Consider the following 18,390-nt stretch of genomic DNA (forward strand, 5'->3'; position numbering starts at 1 on the left):
TGTGTAACTTCAAGGCTTCAAGAAAAATATATGATAAAATAAAAGAGAAAATGGCTTCTTCTGAGGTCACTTTCACTAAACATCAGTCCATGCTGATCTAATTCTGCTCTCAATGTTTAGCTTATCACCAACTTCACTCTAATAGGTTTCACACTCAATCTCTGTTTAGATTGAAAGGGAAGGCAGGGTTTGGGGACCTGAGAGGGGTAGAATGCCATTGAGTCCCCCCTCAAAGCTAGCCATTTTCTCCAGAGGAACTGATATCTGTATTTGGAGATCAGCTATAATTTTGGCAGCCCCAGGCAAAAACCTGGATTTGACATCAACAAGTTATCCAACACTCTCCAATATGCTATTGCATCATAGCCAAAGTCACTCCACCCCCTTGGCCTGCTTCCAGGAGCATCGGGTAGCATCCTAGTTTGACCCCACTAGTTTTCCACAAGGCCATATTCATGCAGGCAGAGTTTGAACATGCAATTGCACACCTGTAGTCTGCCCTCAGCACTCTGGTGCCTCAGCAAGCAAGAGTCGGGAAAGATCTTTCTCTGCCAGAGAGCTGCCACTGCTAGTCAGAGTAGACAATACTCTACTAGCTAGACCAGCGATCTGACTGTCAGGGTGCTTTGGATCTTCTTACATGTTCTTCCAAAAAGCTGTGAACTTTTCTCTTGGTATTCCCTGGTGTGAGTCTCAGCGGACTTTGCAAACTGATAGCCCCAATTGTCCCCTTAGGAGCTGTGTAATCCACACACTGCTGCCACAGGCTGTAAGTGTCCGGATTTCAGGGATGAGAAGAAAAACTGAAACAAGAACCATCTGGACACACGCCTTCTGTTGTCTGCACCGGGCTGTTCTAGCCCTCATTTGGCATTTGCCACAGTTCCTCCATATGCTGTTTCATATGCCTGGCATAACTGAGGAAATTGGCTCAGGAAAGCTCTCTTTACTGTTGCGTAGGCAGACACCATGAATGGTCCTTCACTGCCATTACCTTACAGACAACTCTTAGGTGCCCAGCTGGCTATTTATTTTCTGTCTGGGATGTCCTTTTATTTATTCAGCTGTTATGAGCTCTGCTCCTCTCTTCGGCCCAGTTCCACAAATGACAGCCATGGAAGTGAAGGAATCCATCAAGAAAATGAAGAGTGGAAAGGCAACTGGACCTGATGACGTCCTAGTCGAGATCTGGAAGATGCTTAGAGGAAATGTTGCCACGTTCCTTGCATCACTTTCCTAGCATTACTGGAGAAAACAAATTTCCGGAAGCTTGGACCACAAGCACAACTATACCCATTTGGAAAAATAAAGGAGATGTCTGTGAATGCTCCAGCTATCGACCAATCAGGCTACTTTGCCATGCCATGAAAATCTTTGAAAAGGTACTGGATCAGAGGCTCAGGAACCATGTAACAATCACATCCAACCAATGCGGTTTTGTCAAAAGAAGCTGAACTACTGATGCCATATACGCCGCAAGATTATTAATGGAAAGACACAGGGAGAAAAAGAAACCATTGCACATTTTTATACCTCGAAAAAGCATTTGATCGTGTGCCACGTGCACTTATATAGCAAGCACTCCAGTCACATGGTATTCCTGAAGAGTATGTTTGATGGGTACAATTACTGTGCTGTAAAGCCACCAGTCAAGTTCAGTGTCCAGCAGGGATTTCACCACCATTCACTATAACTGTTGGCGTTCATCAGGGCTCAGCACTTTCACCTCTGCTATTAAATCTCTGCATGGATACAGTAACAGCTGATTTACAAATGTCACATCCTTGGACACTGCTTTATGCAGATGATGTGGCTCTTGCTAACCAATCATGTGCAGCTCTTCAACATCACATGAGTGGAACAACAGATTAGCTGATTATGGATTACGGCTAAATTTACAAAAAACAGAATACCCTGAACGTGGCCCTCAAACAGATGGAACAATCTAAATTAACAGCCGGGACTTGAAGAAGACCACTCAATTTAAATATGTCGGATCCCTGGTCTCAGCAGATGGGGATACCCTACCAGATGCTCGATCTAGAGTTGATGCAGCATGGATGAAGTGGCGGCAAACCACAGGAGTCCTGTGTGACAAAAGAATACCTGAACATCTGAAAGCAAAAGTGTACACTGTAGTTATCCTCCCTGTGCCCCTGTATGGAACAGAATGCTGGCCAACAACTTGGAAACATGCGCGGACTCTTCATGTGATGAAAATGAAGATGCTTGGCCTGACTCTTTCTGATCGTGTCACAAACAAAGTCATACGACAAAGACTTGGAATTACAGCAATTGCAAAGAAAATGAGGGAAACACGGCTCCAGTGGCACGGGCACATTATACGCCTGGAGGAGACCTCTATTGCAAAAATGGCCCTAAATTTTGACCCTGATGGCTGCTGTCCACGTGGAAGACCAAAGAAATTGTGGATGGACAACATTGCTGAAGACATGCGTGCTGTCAACCTTACCCCTGAAAATTCCCAAAATCGAGCTATTTGGCGAAGAAAATGGCAGTGCTAACCCTTACAAATGGCAGTGCTAACCCTCACAAGGGGAATACAGCCGAAGAGGAGGAGGAGGGGGAGAAGAAGAAGAAGTTTATACCTTGCTGTTTTCTCCAACTTGGGCCCAAAGCGCAACTTCATTCCTCCTCCATATTCTCCTCACAAGTACCATCCCAGCCTTTTCCGCACAAACCTTTTAAAAACAATTTGAGGCAGGAAATAAAATGTTTCCTCCATGGAGTTCTGCATGGTTTTTACTCCTAAACTCTTCATTTGCTCCACCACTGCATGTGCGCAGATGACTGACCTAGCATCTGCCATTCCATCCCTTAGATCAGTGATGGCGAACCTATGGCATGGGTGCCAGAGGTGGCACTTGGAGCCCTTTCTGTGGGCACGCACACACAGAGTTCATCATGTGGGGGCGGAAAATCCCCCCCACACACACACACATCTAGGTTGGCCTTGGCCACTGAGCACGACGTGCATGCACCGTGGTGAGCAGGGAGGACTCACCTGGCGGGCCTGGTGCCTGTGCTCTGGGTGTCTGTTGCCCAACGGGGTGGGGGGTGGGGGGTGCAGAGGAGCCAGAGATGCTAGAGAGGCACAGAAGAGTGCGTGCAGGACTTGCTGGAGGCTAGAGCAGGCTGGCCCCTGCTCAAGCGGGTGGGGTGCAAGAAGAGGGAGCCAACCAATTTTTTTCTAAACTAAAACCTCAGCATTCAGGTTAAATTGCCAGGTTGGCACTTTGCGATAAATAAGTGGGGTTTGGGTTGCAGTTTGGGCACTCAGTCTCAAAAAGGTTCGCCATCACTGCCTTAGATCATAGGTGTCAAACTCGCGGCTGGCAGGGAATGATGGGAACTGTAGTCCATAACATCTGGAGGGCCACGAGTTTGACATCTGTGCCTTAGATGATCTCTAAGTACGACTTGCCAGGCAAGATAGACATGTTTTTCCTCCTGGATTTCAGCATGAGCTGGGAGAGGGGAAATAAACATGAAAGGCAAAGACCTTTGCACCCTTCTGAGAAAGGCCTTTTTATTGCCCTTCTCACCAGGAGAAAAAGGCGTCTGAAAAGCTTCATTACTTATTTAGAAATGGCAGCTCTATTTCGGGCTGTCAAGAGTGCGGAGGGAGGTCTCTCTTTGGAAAGGCTTACTACTACCAATGATCTATATTAGTAGCAGAAGAAAAAGAGGGAAAGTTTTTACAACCCACTTTTCTCTACCTTTTAAGGAGTCTCAAACCCGGCTTACAACCATCTTTCCTTCTTCTCTCCACAACAGACCCCTTGAGAGGTAAGTGGAGCTGAAAGTGTTCTCAGAGAACTGTGACTAACCCCGGGTCACCCAGCAGGCTTCATGTGGAGGAGTGGGGAATCAAACCTTTCAGGTTCACCTCTCATATAGAAGAGTAGGGAATCAAATCTGGTTCTCCAGATTAGAGTGCACACAGCATCTCTTGGGGAGGAATGGGGAATCAAACCCGATTCTCCAGATTAGAGTCTGCCACTCTTAACTACTATACCATGCTAGCTTTTCATAGTGTTTCCTAGGAGTTTAACAGCATCATCAACATCATTTGCTCAATGGCTCAATAAAGGTACCCATGGCCCTCAGTTGCAAAACCTGAGTGATGCTTTTATGCGTGGAGGTCATTAATTCATAGGATCACCATAAGTCGGAAGCGATTTGACAGCACATAACACACATGCAATAGTTATTGAGCAGCTGCTAGGATTTTTGTAGTGCCTCATTACTTTAATGTTGGTTTCATATTCTTTTTGTTAGACCGTTTCTGTGTGTGCAGGTACTTGAAGAAGAAAGGAAAATATATAGAGATAAGCATTGATAGGCTATAACGATTTAACACCCCAAGAGGATATTATGGTATTTGACAGAAACAGCGGACGGTTGAAGTATTGGATTCAGTAAAGAAAATATGTTAGAAGGATGTAGCTAAGTCTACATTCATAACAATGTGCTGTTGTTATTTCTTTCTCATGTCTTTCTCTTATAAAGTAATAACAAGAGAAGTAGTATAGTATGTTATACGTGATGGATTTGCGACCAAGTTTTCATGGTGTTTTCTCTCTCTTGTTCCCTCTATTTTCTTTTTGCTCCTTTGTACTTTTTTGGGGATGTAAGAAGTGATTATATTGTATTACTTTTAATCTTTCAATAGACTTTACAAGAAGAAGAAGAAGAAGAAGAAGAAGAAGAAGAAGAAGAAGAAGAAGAAGAAGAAGAAGAAGAAGAAGAAGCAGCAGCAGCAGCAGCAGCAGCAACGACAACGACAACAACAACAGCAAAGTGAACCGCCCACAGACATTCCACCACCCAGCCATGACCTCTGCCCTTGCTATTTGCCTCTGTAGACAGAAGATAAACTTTGCTCCCACTGGCTTCATGCCACAACCTCCATTATTGCCTGCTTTTGGAGGACCACCCCCAAGCTGGTTTGTAAGCCATCTTCAGCACAATGTACCCAGAGCAAAAATGTCAAAATATCCATCTTCATCAGATAACCACCAATCCATTAAAACGAATGGGGTCATTTTAATGGATTGCTTTCTATTATTTGAAGCATCAAATTTAATTTATACACCTTGTCAGGAAGCCAGCATGCGCCACCAGCTGGCATGGCATATGCTTTCCTGTGATTAACATGACATCTTTGACTGTCTGTCAGCTTTATGGACTTAATTTGCTGGCTTTCACAAAAAGGGTGCTTACTGTTTGCAGGACCAGGACAACCAGGTCTCCATATGGTGGATCTTGCAACAAAACAGTGGGAATTTCCACACATCCAGGAAGCTTCTGAAATATATTTCAAGGGGGAAACTCTACCCTAACAGTTAAATCCCAGTTTGTCAATCAATCAATCAACCAATCAATCAGTCAGTCAGTCAGTTAGTCAATCAACCAGACCTTTATTAGGCTTCAATAGTACAAGTTAAGTAACAGACCAAAACATTTGAACTCTATTAGTTCATTAATACACTAGTTAAAAATGCAGCTATTTGTCCATTTTAAAAAAATTGTCTTAGTTGTTTCTCAGATCTGTGACAGTTGTTTGATCTATGCAAAGTATCACTTGAAATTTTTGCCATAAACTGAAGGCCTAACTATACAATACACTTTTTCCAGGTGCATCCCCATGTCTGTTGACAGATATAATCTGGCATTTCTGTGCAATTTATAAGCTACATACAAGTAGGGTTGCCAGGTTCCCACTGGCTACCGGCAGGGGATGGGGGTGGGGAGGGAGGAAGGGAGGTAGGGATGGGAGGATGGCCAGATGCAGGTTGGGAAACTCCTGGAGATTTGGGGGTGGGGCTTGGGGAGGGCAGGGATCTCAGTGGGGCCCAATGCTATGGGGTCCGCCACCCAGAATAATAATTTTCTCCATGAGAAAATTAATGTAATCTCTGTAACCTGGAGAAGAGCTGTAATTCCAGGGGATCTACAGGTATCACCTGGAGGCTGGCATTCCTACACACAGGCTATCCCAGCATGGCTCATAGCTGCTCCCAGGGCTCTTTCAACTGGAGAAAATGTTATGCAGGGAAGGACTAAGTCCCTTCTTAAGAACATAAGAACAAGCCAACTGGATCAGACCAGAGTCCATCTAGTCCAGCTCTCTGCTACTCGCAGTGGCCCACCAGGTGCCTTTGGGAGTTCACATGCAGGATGTGAAAGCAATGGCCTTCTGCAGCTGTTGCTCCCGAGCACCTGGTCTGTTAAGGCATTTGCAATCTCAGATCAAAGAGGATCAAGATTGGTAGCCATAAATCGACTTCTCCTCCATAAATCTATCCAAGCCCCTTTTAAAGCTATCCAGGTTAGTGGCCATCACCACCTCCTGTGGCAGCATATTCCAAACACCAATCACACGTTGCGTGAAGAAGTGTTTCCTTCTTCTATCCACCATGGTCCCAATCCAATTGGAATCCTTGCACAGAACTCCAGGATGGACCCTGGAATAGTGTATTGTGTAGTTCGACCCTCAGTATATGGTGAAAACTTTGCAGCAGTGTACTTCATTTTCTGTACAAAAAAATAGAACAAAATCTCTCATCTCCTATTTCTTGGTTGAATTTGTCTAGTTCGTCACTTCTCGTCTGTCATAGTGTTTGTAGATAACTGTCACAGTTCAGCCATTTGAACCTACCTCCAGTGGCTGCTAACTGAGGTATGTCCTCATATATCTCAGCTATTTAAATGTACTATGAAAAATTCAAGCTCCAAGCCTTGATGTTTGCTGCCGAACAACGCAAGGACTTTGTGTCGAATGGGTGATGGGAGCTTTGTGCCTTCCAGACATGCACCAGCTTTTTTCTGGTTTGGATCACAGCATAGAAGAAGCAGCCGCTATATCTTCACCCATGTACAGTTTACGTGGCTATGTGCAAGTTTCACAACCAATCCAGTACCAGCTCCATGTGACATAGGGCTGCCAGGTATGGCTTCGCAGCCCATATTGTACACAAAAGAGGAAAGGAGGCTGTGCAACCAAAATAACAACAATCCACAATTTGCACCAAAACATGGCTTGCAGTCCGAAGACTAATTTAGCAGTTTACTAGTTAGTAAGGTGAACCAGGACTGCCATGGGGCTATGGTACAAATCATGCCCTACACCAACCATCATCCAGCAGAGTATGTACTATTGAAGAGAGCTTGACTGATGTCCTTGGTGGAATGACATTGCTTCCAGCATAGCCCAGAAGTGACATCATTGCATCAGGGTGACACTCTAGCATTTGCCCCAAACTCTATGGTTTAACTGTGGAGTTTTGGGCAAATACTACAGCATCAGCAGGCATAATGCTGTCATTTCTGGGTCATGCTGGAAGTAATGTCATTGCACCACATAATTTTTTTCTGACACCCAGCTGAGTAGCAGCAGACAGTGAGAGTGGAGTGCAGGAAGTCTCCTGCTGGGGAGCCAGCATGGTTAAGAGCTCTGGACCCTAATCTGGAGAACTGGGTTTGATTCCCCATTCCTACACATGAGCACCAGACTCTAACCTGGTGAACTGGATTTGTTTCCCTGCTCATCCACATGAAGCCTGGTGGGTGGACTTGGGCCAATCATGGTTCTCTCAGCCCCACCTACCCCCCAAGGTGTCTCTTGTGGGAAGGAAAGGAGTTTGTAAGCTGCTTTGAGAGTCCTTATGTTTGAGAATAAAGCAGAGTATAAATCCAAACTCTTCTTTTAGTGCAGGGGTCTGCAACCTGCGGCTCTCCAGGTGTTCATGGACTACAATTCCCATCAGCCCCTGCCACCATGGCCAATTGTAGTCCATGAACATCTGGAGAGCCGCAGGTTGCAGACCCTTGTTCTAGCGGGAAGCTGACAACCCTAATAGAGCAGTTGGAGGGCACAAAAACAGCACATGGGTTGGGGGGAGACTACTGTGGTCCCAAACAGAAAGAAGCCGGTAAGACACTGGGAGACACAAAACTCCTATTGTAACAAGTGAGTCCTTGTGTTGTTTCCCAACAAACATAAGGACTTTGTATTGTGTAGACAAAGCCTCAGATTCCTCCCTCCTCCCTAACCATCACCACTGGAAGAATCTTCAGTCGTAAATAAATAAAACACCAAGCTTCTTTTCATACAATGACACATGTATAAAACCAGACTAAAAACTTAAGGTACCAGAAAAAGTACACAGTGTACTCCAAACATATGCAAAACTCTTGTTGCTTTAGACTCAAGAACAGTCGTTTGCAAACCAGATGAATGATACAATTAAATCAGTGCTAGTGATTACGCTGGTTCCTGGGCTCAGTAACATATTGACTAGGGCAGATTTGAATAGGCAAATAACTTTAACAAGGACATTTGGGAGATGAATTCATATCCTAGGTGTGGTGGCTTTTAAAAGCTTCATTTGCCTGTTCTGCTTTGTATACCATCTTCCCGGTCCATTTCCATAACCAAATAAGCACTTTTTGTGATCAACTTGGTTATTTTGAATAAGATAACTCATCACTTAAAAAGGCCAGATGGATATTTTGTTTTCAGAATTTGAGCCTGGTTATCAAATGCAAACAACTACATTTGAGAAACTGATACTAAGGAAAAATTTGAATCCAGCTTTTTATTTGGGGGAGGGGGTAAAGAAGAGACTTGACTCATAACCCCCCCCCCCCCTGTGCTAATCTGAATCTTCCTAAATCCCACATATATATGTGTGTGTGTGTGGGGAGGGTAAAGTGTCAAGTCACAACTGATTTATGGAGACCCCTGCAAGGGACTGTTGAGGTGAGTGGTTAAGTAGAGGTGCTTTGCCATTACCCTCCTCTGCAGAGTCTTCCACGAAGGTCTCCCTTCCAAGTACTGACCTTGATTCCAAGATCTGATGAGATCGGGTTATGCTATACCATTCCACATTCCCCTAACTTCCAAAACTCTTAATTAATTTTCGCAACTGACTGTCAGAAAAGCCAGTACGGTGTACTAGTTCAGAGCAGTGGACTCTAATCTGGAGAACAAGGTTTGATTCCCCGCTCCTCCTTATGCAGCCTGCTGGGTGACCTTGGGTGAACCACAGTTCTCTCTGAACTCTCTTAGCCCCATCTACCTCCCAAGGCGTCTGCTGTGGGGAGAGGAAGGGAAGGAATTTGTCAGCCACTTTGGGACTCGTTAAAAGATAGAGAAAAGTGGGGTGTAAAAATCAACTCTTTCTTCAATAGGGAGGAGGAGTATAAATTGTGCCAGGTCTGCTAATCCATGTTATGAATCACATTCCCCATTTTGTATCCTGTGTAACAGTCACACAAGCACTGCAGATTCTCTTCAGTCCTTTCCTGAATAGTGTCCAGTTTGGATCCCAACTGTGGCACATCTAGAATACAGGGTTCAGTCTCTCATCCACACCATTTGCTGCCCTGAAATGGTCCAAGGAAGGAGGAATGCCATTTGGCGTGTTAGGGAAACCTACACTTGTACGTGATTATTCCTCCAATAAGACAAATTGACACTCCTAGAACTGTTGCGGTACAAGACAACAATGTGAGTGGGAAGAAAGCGGAATCCCGTCCTTTACATCCACCACAGTTGCAATCTGAATAGGGTACAGCATATGCAAGAATCAAGGGAAACCCATAACTGGGTTATGGACTGTGATACAAGATGGATGAATCAATAGGTTTTACCATTTTATTCACACAGTTCATGGTGCTAAAGTGCTTTATAAAAAAGCAGTACTGCCTGGAGACATCCTTTGTCTGGGTGGTGTTCATTACTGTCTTGATTCTAGTGTTTTTCAGTACTGGTAGCCAAATTTTGTTCATTTTCATGGTTTCTTCCTTTCTGTTGAAATTGTCCATGTGCTTGTGGATTTCAATGGCTTCTCTGTGTAGTCTGAGATAGTGGTTGTCAGAGTGGTCCAGAATTTCTCTGTTTTCCAATGACATTCTGTGCCCAGCTTGGTTTATCAGGTGTTCTGCTATTGCTGGTTTTTCCGGCTGAATTAGCCTGCAGTGCCTTTCATGTTCTATGATTTGTGTCTGGGTGGTCCTTATGTAGACTTGTCCACAGCTATACAATACGTGGTAGGCAGTAAACAATCAAAGGGATCAAAAGGCCAGGCTACTACAATGCAGATGCCCTCACTAAGTAATTATGTCATCTTCATGGTTACTCACATGCTAAATGGGTGGATCCCACTCAACACATGCAAATCAAGCTTGCTGATTACACCCTTTAAACTTTAAATTATTAATTAATAGACAATTCAGAAGTCAATGATCATTTCAGGTCGCGAGGATGAAAAAAGTGAACGATGTTCCTTTGCTTCACATTCAGGTTTCCAGTTCTGTCAGCAGTGGCATAGTAGTTAAGGGCAGGTGTACTCTAATCTGGAGGAACCGGGTTTGATTCCCTGCTCTGCTGCCTGAGCTGTGGAGGCTTATCTGGGGAATTCAGATTGGCCTGCACACTCCAACACACACCAGTTGGGTGACCTTGAGCTAGTCACAGTTCTTCTGAGCTCTCTCAGCCCCACCTGCCTCACAGGGTATTTGTTATGAGGGGGGAAGGGAAAGGAGTTTGTTAGCCGTTTTGAGACTCCTTACTGGAGAGAAAAGAGGGGTATAAATTCTTCTTCCTCCTCTTGTTCTTCTTGTTCTTCTTGTTCTTCTTGTTCTTGTTCTTCTTCTTGTTCTTCTTCTTCTTGTTCTTCTTCTTCTTCTTCTTCTTCTTCTTCTTCTTCTTCTTCTTCTTCTTCTTCTTCTTCTTCTTCTTCTTCTTCTTCTTCTTCATATGACATGTTCATTAAATGTCAGGTTATCTAATTCCCAAGTTTGCTCTTTATCTGTGTCTGTCTTCTTCCTTAGGTAGTTGCATCTGTTTACCTCTGGAGACCTGTTCAATTGAAAATTGTCAGTTTATTCAGTTGTGCCTCTTTGAGAACCTCACGTTTACAAACACAGTTTTATTCTCAGAAAATAACAGTCACAACAGAGACATCTTCCCAGCAGGGACTGATGCCAAGAAATCATTTACTTTGTCAGCAATGTTCTTTCTTAATCTCCTAAACTGTTAAAATCAAGCTAAACTCCGAGGCTCACCCATCTGCACTTTTCTATCGATCCTGGGGCTTTTCCAGATAATGTTTACAACATATCTTGCCACCAAATACTATATTTTCCCCCTCAAAATTTACATGTTATTTTAACTCTATTTGGTTCCAGAAATGTTTCCCCTTCATTTTTTTCCTTTGTTGTTTTTCTGAACACTTTAACCACAATGTTTTTGATCCGTTTCAGAGCCAGCTCCCCTTGGGCGTCTGACCATGTTGAAACTGCCTTTATTTTCTCCATCTCATCAAACACCTGGCCCTTGTACTCTTCCAACCTCCCCTTTGGCCATTTTCTTCACTCCTTCCTCCTCCATTTCAAAAGGAATTGTAAAAAAAAAATCTCTTTGTCATTTCAAACTAGCGATGTAACTAGCAGAGATAAAAAGAAGCAGGGTTGATTAGAGCAACTTTGTCAATTTCACATGGACTTGCGTTCAAGTGCAATTAGGCTTGGTGATTGAAAAGCCAAATGCACCTGGGGCTGAAAAAGCAGAATAATATTCAGGGTTTTTTTGGCTTTTTAAATCTCCCCCGCCCCAGCCCTTGTTGCTGCCATTTCCCAAACCCACATGGACTTGGGAGCCAGCAGACCCGGAGGGGGGGGGGGGGGCGAGATCTTTAAGCCATGCTGGGATAGAAGTTTGTAAGCCACTTTGAGACTTCTTACAAGGCAGAAAGGCAGGATATAAATTCAAAATCCTCCTCTCCTCTTCTTCTTCTCCTTCCTTCCTTCCTTCCTTCCTTCCTTCCTTCCTTCCTTCCTTCCTTCCTTCCTTCCTTCCTTCCTTCCTTCCTTCCTTCCTTCCTTCCTGCCTGCCTGCCTGCCTGCCTGCCTGCCTGCCTGCCTGCCTCCCTCCCTCCCTTCACTCAAGTGGCACTTATGTTCTCCCTTATTGATTTCCCTCTAATTCCAGTGTAAACTGCAGTGTAGATTTTGACTGCCTCCCCGTGAGGTACCGTCAGCTTGATGATGCTTTTCTTTGGGCACATGCTGCTAGATACTCACTGTGGTATAGCCCAGCCATGCTGGCTAAGTATGGGATGCAGATTTTTTTTAAAAAAAGATGTTCCTACTGCACCCTAAATATAGGATGCTGGAGAACAGAATGGGCCATACCTGGGACTTCATTAACAGAATTTTCAGTAAGGTTTTCAGTAGACTGCTTTTATTTTATTTTATTTTAATAGCCTGAGCCATCGGCTATAAAATCTTATTCACAGCAGCCCTGAGGCAAAGTATCTGCTTGGAGCTTACTTAGCAGTCATCACCTGGCCATGGCAGCAGGATAGAGAAGAGTAATTGCAGTGCTTCCTTTAATCAGGTGCCTCTTGTCTATTGAATGGCTGAACGGTGGGAACTGGCCATAGGAGAAGATTGATGGGCTTATGGACTAAAAAGGGCATATACAACATTTTGCAGTGCTTGGGGGATCAGCAAATCCTGGGCGCATAAAGACATGCTGGAGTAAAAAGGCAATGTACACCATAAACAACAATGGCCACACTGGCTTCTGCACCTCTGAAAAACCATTCCCTGTTCACAATCCATCATGATCCCATAGCATAAGCAAACTGTCTGCAAACTGTGTCCCAACCTTTGATGGGGTAATCAGCATTGTCCTGTCCTGGATAGCCTAGGGTTGCTCAAGCTCATCAGATCTTGGAAGCTAAGCAGGGTCAGCCCTGGTTTGTTCTTGGATAGGAGGTCACCAAGGAAGTCCAAGGTCTCTCTGCAGAGGCAGGCAATGGCAACCCATCTCTGTTCATCTCTTGCCTTGAAAACCCTCTGGAGTCACCCAAAAGTTTGCTATGTTTGATGGCACTTTCCACCACCAATCAGCATGAGCCATCCCAACCTCACCACCTCTTCCTAACATGCCTGTCTCAACCCTGTCTCAACCCAAATGTCTTCACGTTGACTAGTTTTATAGGGACCTAACTGAACAGGGTCCCTGTGTGGTATAGCAAGCAGATGGTCAAACTAAAAATTTGGTGAACCCGATCAAGCCATGACGTTCACCTATCCACACACTTTCCATCAGATGTGCCTCTGGAATCCCATGCCTGGGACTTCATTCCCAGGACCACATGGGCTCAACTGAGATGAGGACCATAGCACACAGGGTGAGGAGTCTTAACCCTTCCTCCATTCCATGTGGTTTTCCCACTTGCCACAGCTGGTTAGCTTACATGAATTTATAACTACATGCAAGTTTCCTCAGCGGGATTGTTTCAGGAAGGGAAAACCACAGCAGAGGGATGGATTAAAAACCTCTCACTGTGTGCTGAAGTCCTAATCCAAATCATGATCACATCTGCCTGGGAATTACATCCAACACATGGAACTCTCAGAGCATCTAACCAAAGCACATCTGGTCAGAGGTGGGATCCAGCAGGTTCTCACAGGTTCCCGAGAGTAGGTTACTAATTATTTGTGTGTGCCGAGAGGGGGTTACTAATTGGTGATTTTGCCATGTGATTTTTGCCTTAGTTACGCCCCTCCTCTCAGCAGTAGCCCGCAGAACTTGAAGCAGTCTAGCAGGAGGTGCACCGGCATGCATGGCAGCCTACGCCTTCGTGCATTTGTTTCCCACCCAAGGACCGGCGCAGCAGCTGCGTCCTTGCCACAGCCCCGCCCAGGAATGCCCCGCCCCCAAAATGCCCGCCCACGCCCCCATTGTGCCCCGCCCAGCCCCACTGGCGCTACGCCACTGTTTGAATCCCACCACCATGGGAACCTGTTACTAAAATTTTTGGATCCCACCACTGCATCTGGTGCCCAAGACATTGCACTGTGTCATTTGGTCCTTGGCTCAGTCATCCATGCTCAGTCTAAAAGACCTTATAGGGTTATTAGGATCAAAAGAAGGACAGAATAATGCATAGAAGCAGGGGGAGATAAAAACGTCCCAGAGACCAAGAAGCTAGAGACGGGGATGAATTTTTGGCACAAGCAGAATCATGCTTCCTTGTTTCTGTATTGTACTGACCAAAACCAGTCTCTGTTCCTGTCCCTTCTAAATGCCTGTCCCTCTTTTTTTTGCTTTGGAGGAGACTCTTGATGAAGTGCTGCGGTAGTTGCTAGAACTGTCATTTTTCCGGGTTCAGTTCCTCCCTACGGTCTGTAGAATTGAAAATGCAGAATGGGGGTGGGGGGGGGGGAATGTATTCTGCTCCACATGCTTGAACACTAAGGCCCTATGAAGTGTACAGCTTTCCATTTCACTGCTGATATGTGTGTGTGTACTGTATATGTACGTATCTCTCTCTCTCTCTCTCTCTCTCTCTCTCTCTCTCTCTCTCTCCAAAGAGCTACTATGCTGTTAGAATAATATTTCTGCGGGGGGAATTTTCACCAAAAGAACAGAGATTCTCTAAGCTTTGAGATCAGTAGAAAGAGGTGAAGGTAACAGCAGAGTAAAAGAATACATCACGCAGAAGGTGGACCAAGCCTTGGGCAGTGGGTAATAGAGGAGTTCAAGTCGTGGTGTGAGAAATGGGATGTTACATCAGCCTATCTTCATTTCCCTCTGCAACAGGTCTTCGCGTATGTCATCGAAGTGCACGCCTTGGTTTATGGATTGATCCTATTTTCTTCTTCTTATCCCATCACAGCATTTATAAGATAGAACAAAGCAGTGAGGCAACCCTTCTCTGATTATTTAATGCAGTATTTATTTGATGCCCAAATTTCACACCAAGCATTTCTACATCTCTAAATAAAAAAGGAAGGCAATGGGGCATTTTTTTTCCATTTTAGATCCTCATCTCTCCACCTGGAAGAGGCTATCAGCTGCAAAAGGCCCATAGCTGCTGCTTCTGCACAGCTGTTTTGCTGTACCATGACTCCCAACAAGGTCTTTTTTCCCCAGGATTTGAACAATAGCGCTTTGCCTCTTCCAGGTTTTTTTCTCTCTTTTTGCAAACACATAGGGCATCTTTTTGTATCTGCATCCTATATTTAGCCAGCATGGTTGGGCTACACCACAGTGAGTATCTAGCAGCATGTGTCTAAAGAAGAGTCATCAAGTTGATGGTACCTCATGGGTAGGCAGTCAAAATCTATGCTGCAGTTTACACTGGAATTGGAGGGAAAACAATAACTAGTGATTGGAGCTGAGACCTTCTACGTGCAAAGCAGATGCTCTACCACCAAGCCTTTGGCTAAATCCCTAATCTCTGAAAAGTAATGTACTCTACTCTTGGCATTTCCCCAGAAGTTATTCCAGAAAGCCAGAATAGAGGGAAAGGATCTAGCAAGGGAACATACAATAGATGTAGTAAGCCAAAGTCATAGAATGTCAGTATGTGCTTAATGTCTGCGGCCTCTTTGGGTTACTGAATCTCTATTCATGCCTTCTTTCTCACTGTGCCTGCAATGTAGATAACAGTGGCATCTCTGGGCCTCTCTGCGAAGGGAGGGGTAGCCAGATGGCTCTCTGTTTTTCCCTACACCTTGGGAATGGACTTTCGCTTTCTTCTACTTTTCCCGCTTTTACTTTGCGTTGTTGGGGGCAGGGGAGGGAGTGAACAACAGAGGTAATAAAGCTATGGGCATTTGGGGTGGGTGGGTCAGAACTGGTTCTGCAAAAGCCAGGGGTTCAATGTTCGTTCCAATAAAGACTTCTGCTTGATAAAATCCAGAGTCTGTCATTGAATGAATCATACACCTGACATAGGCCCTTTCCCCACTCACCTTTGTCCGAGGGTTGCTGCGCGCAATTCCTGGTGCGCGCAATTCTTGGCACGCACCCCGGCTTCCCCACGACCCCGCGCTCTGCGCAGGGTCAGCAAAAGGTGCCATTTCAAAAGGCGCCAGGAATTACATGCACTGAGGGGGCGCGAGAGAGGCAGCGTCGGGGCGGCTGCGTTCTCGTCGCCCCTGAAGTGGGGAGTGCAGCTGGACCCCGCGCTACTTGAGGAGAGTAGCGCGGGGCTTAAGGTAAGTGGGGAAAGGGCCATAGACTCAGCAGCAGGTAGGAATGTTTTTTGCTGAACCTCTTAAAGAAGACAGTTTTTAAGACTTCTGTCACTTTTTCTTAAAACAAATAACACTGTTGCATTTGGTTCTATGGAGGGTTACAGTTCAAGGCACTCAAATAATTCAGTTGTAGAAGCCACTGAGTTGGAATGAATCGACTCGTCAATATGTCTTTTTCCACTATCCATTTTATGAAGCTGCTCGGTTTAAACTCATTTGTCCACTTTCAGATTTATCTCCAGATAGGTTTGAATCTGAAATGAGTGTAAAACTCTTCTCTGATGAAATGCCCCAGGACTCTATGCAAACTGTGAATTTTTGTGCATATATGTACAAAGTTCGCCACCATGTATCCAAAACAGAAATGTCAAATGGACATGTGATGTTTTATAAGCTCAAATATCTTTCTTTTAGAATTTTTTAAACTCGGAGCTTTTGTGGTTTTTAATGTAATTATTTTATTTGTGTGTCTGGTTAATGACTGTATTAATAAATACATGACTTTTGTCGTGGTGTTTTTTGTGCACTAAAGTCTGCAGCACACTGTGTGTAATCCAGTCGAAGGTAAAGTAATCTGAAGTCCCACTGTTTTCAGTGGTCAGGCAAAACATTGGTTTAACTGCGGCGGTTCCCTCCCTTTCTTCTTTCATCTTTTCCCTTGCTTTTAGCCTTAGGAACGGGCGCCTGTTTGAACTGTTTTATACTGTTTGAATGGCTTGGATTGTTTAAATTATATGTAACTGCTGCCGGAGTTTTAATGTTTAAGTTATGTTGTTGAGTTGCTGTTAATAACAGCCATGTTGTTGAGCAGCCTCGAGCCCTCCGGGGAAGAGGCGGCCTATAAATCTAAAATATAAATAAAAATAAATAAATAAATAAACTCAAGACTCCAGTAACTACCTAAAAGGGTGAGAACAGTATACTTGATCTTTTGATATGTGTGGATACAGTGGTGGGATTCAGCCGGTTCGCACCACTTCGGCAGAACGGGTTGTTAAAATGGTGCTTGTAAACAACCAGTTGTTAAATTATTTAAATCCCACCACTGTGCAGATATCATTTTTGTGCGAGTGGAGCCATTTTGGACATTGGTGGGCAAGGAGGAAGGCTGTAAGCAGAGCCATCCTCATTTAAGATATTATTACAAGACCAGCACAGAATGGCTGGAACTCTGTTTAAGTGAAGCTTTTCCCTATTATACTTCGGGTCAAAGAAGCGAGGCTCAGCCAAACCGGAGCTGGCTCTCCCAAATAACCCTTGAAGCATTTTAAAAAAAGAGCTGTCTGCTCTCGCGTACGTTATACAATTTGACAGCGTGGGAGTTTGTTATTTTTTCTTTCTGTGAGACTGTAAGGCGAGCTTCCATGCCAAGGTTTTCCTGACTGAAAAATATTGTGTGACTACATAGCACAACTATTTTTGGTTTTGATATCTGAACATTCTCTGGTGTAGGCATGTAACAATAACATAAGAAGCATTCTGTTGAGAACTATACACATTGTCTGTTTACTATAAATGCTGTAGATACTATCTTTTGGTTAATTAAGGTGATCATTAAAACATTTTTTACAATCATTGTGACTTGGAAGCAGTGGATACAACTCTTTTCTTTATTGATTCCTTGATTCTGGACTTCCCCACCTGAGAGTGATTACCGTTAACGCCCGGGTGGAGCCTTGTGGTCTCTTGGAATTATAGCTGATTTCCAGATTATTTAAATGTTAGGTCTTGGATCCTTAGGCAATAAACAGACTCTGGATTCTTGATCAGAAGCATTTATTGAAAGGCAACGAAGCAACCAGCTTAATTAAGCCAGTTCTGCTGGATCTGGTTTTGCTAGGCCCCTTTATTCCCCAAAGGTCCCCCACTATCCCAGAGAATGTGAGAAAAAGAAGTGTTTTGGAGCTTAGGCGCCCAAGGTTGTGATAGGGAAAGATACAGCCCCAAGGTTGTGATAGGGAAAGATACAGCCACTTGGCTGTTTACTCCCCTGGCCCAAATGGACACATCCTGTTTTCCCTTGGGAGTAATTCAGCAGGGTCAGCCGAGTATACCTGCGGAGGTGTCAAGCCATAAACATCAAGGGAAAGAGAAAGGAAAGATCCATTACATATGCCAGGCCAGTTACAACCTATACCTTGCAACAAAGCAAAAGTATACATTGGTACAGAAATCCATCAAGCTAGCAATGCCCTTCAATCACCAGGCGCAATTCCTGACAAGAAATCACTTCCTTATGAAAACATGGCAGCTTTGGAGAGTGGATCGTCTAGCCATATGCCCTGCTGAGCTTCCTCCCCT

The sequence above is a fragment of the Sphaerodactylus townsendi genome, linkage group LG06 (genome assembly GCF_021028975.2).
Source record: "Sphaerodactylus townsendi isolate TG3544 linkage group LG06, MPM_Stown_v2.3, whole genome shotgun sequence".
NCBI lineage: Eukaryota > Metazoa > Chordata > Lepidosauria > Squamata > Sphaerodactylidae > Sphaerodactylus > Sphaerodactylus townsendi.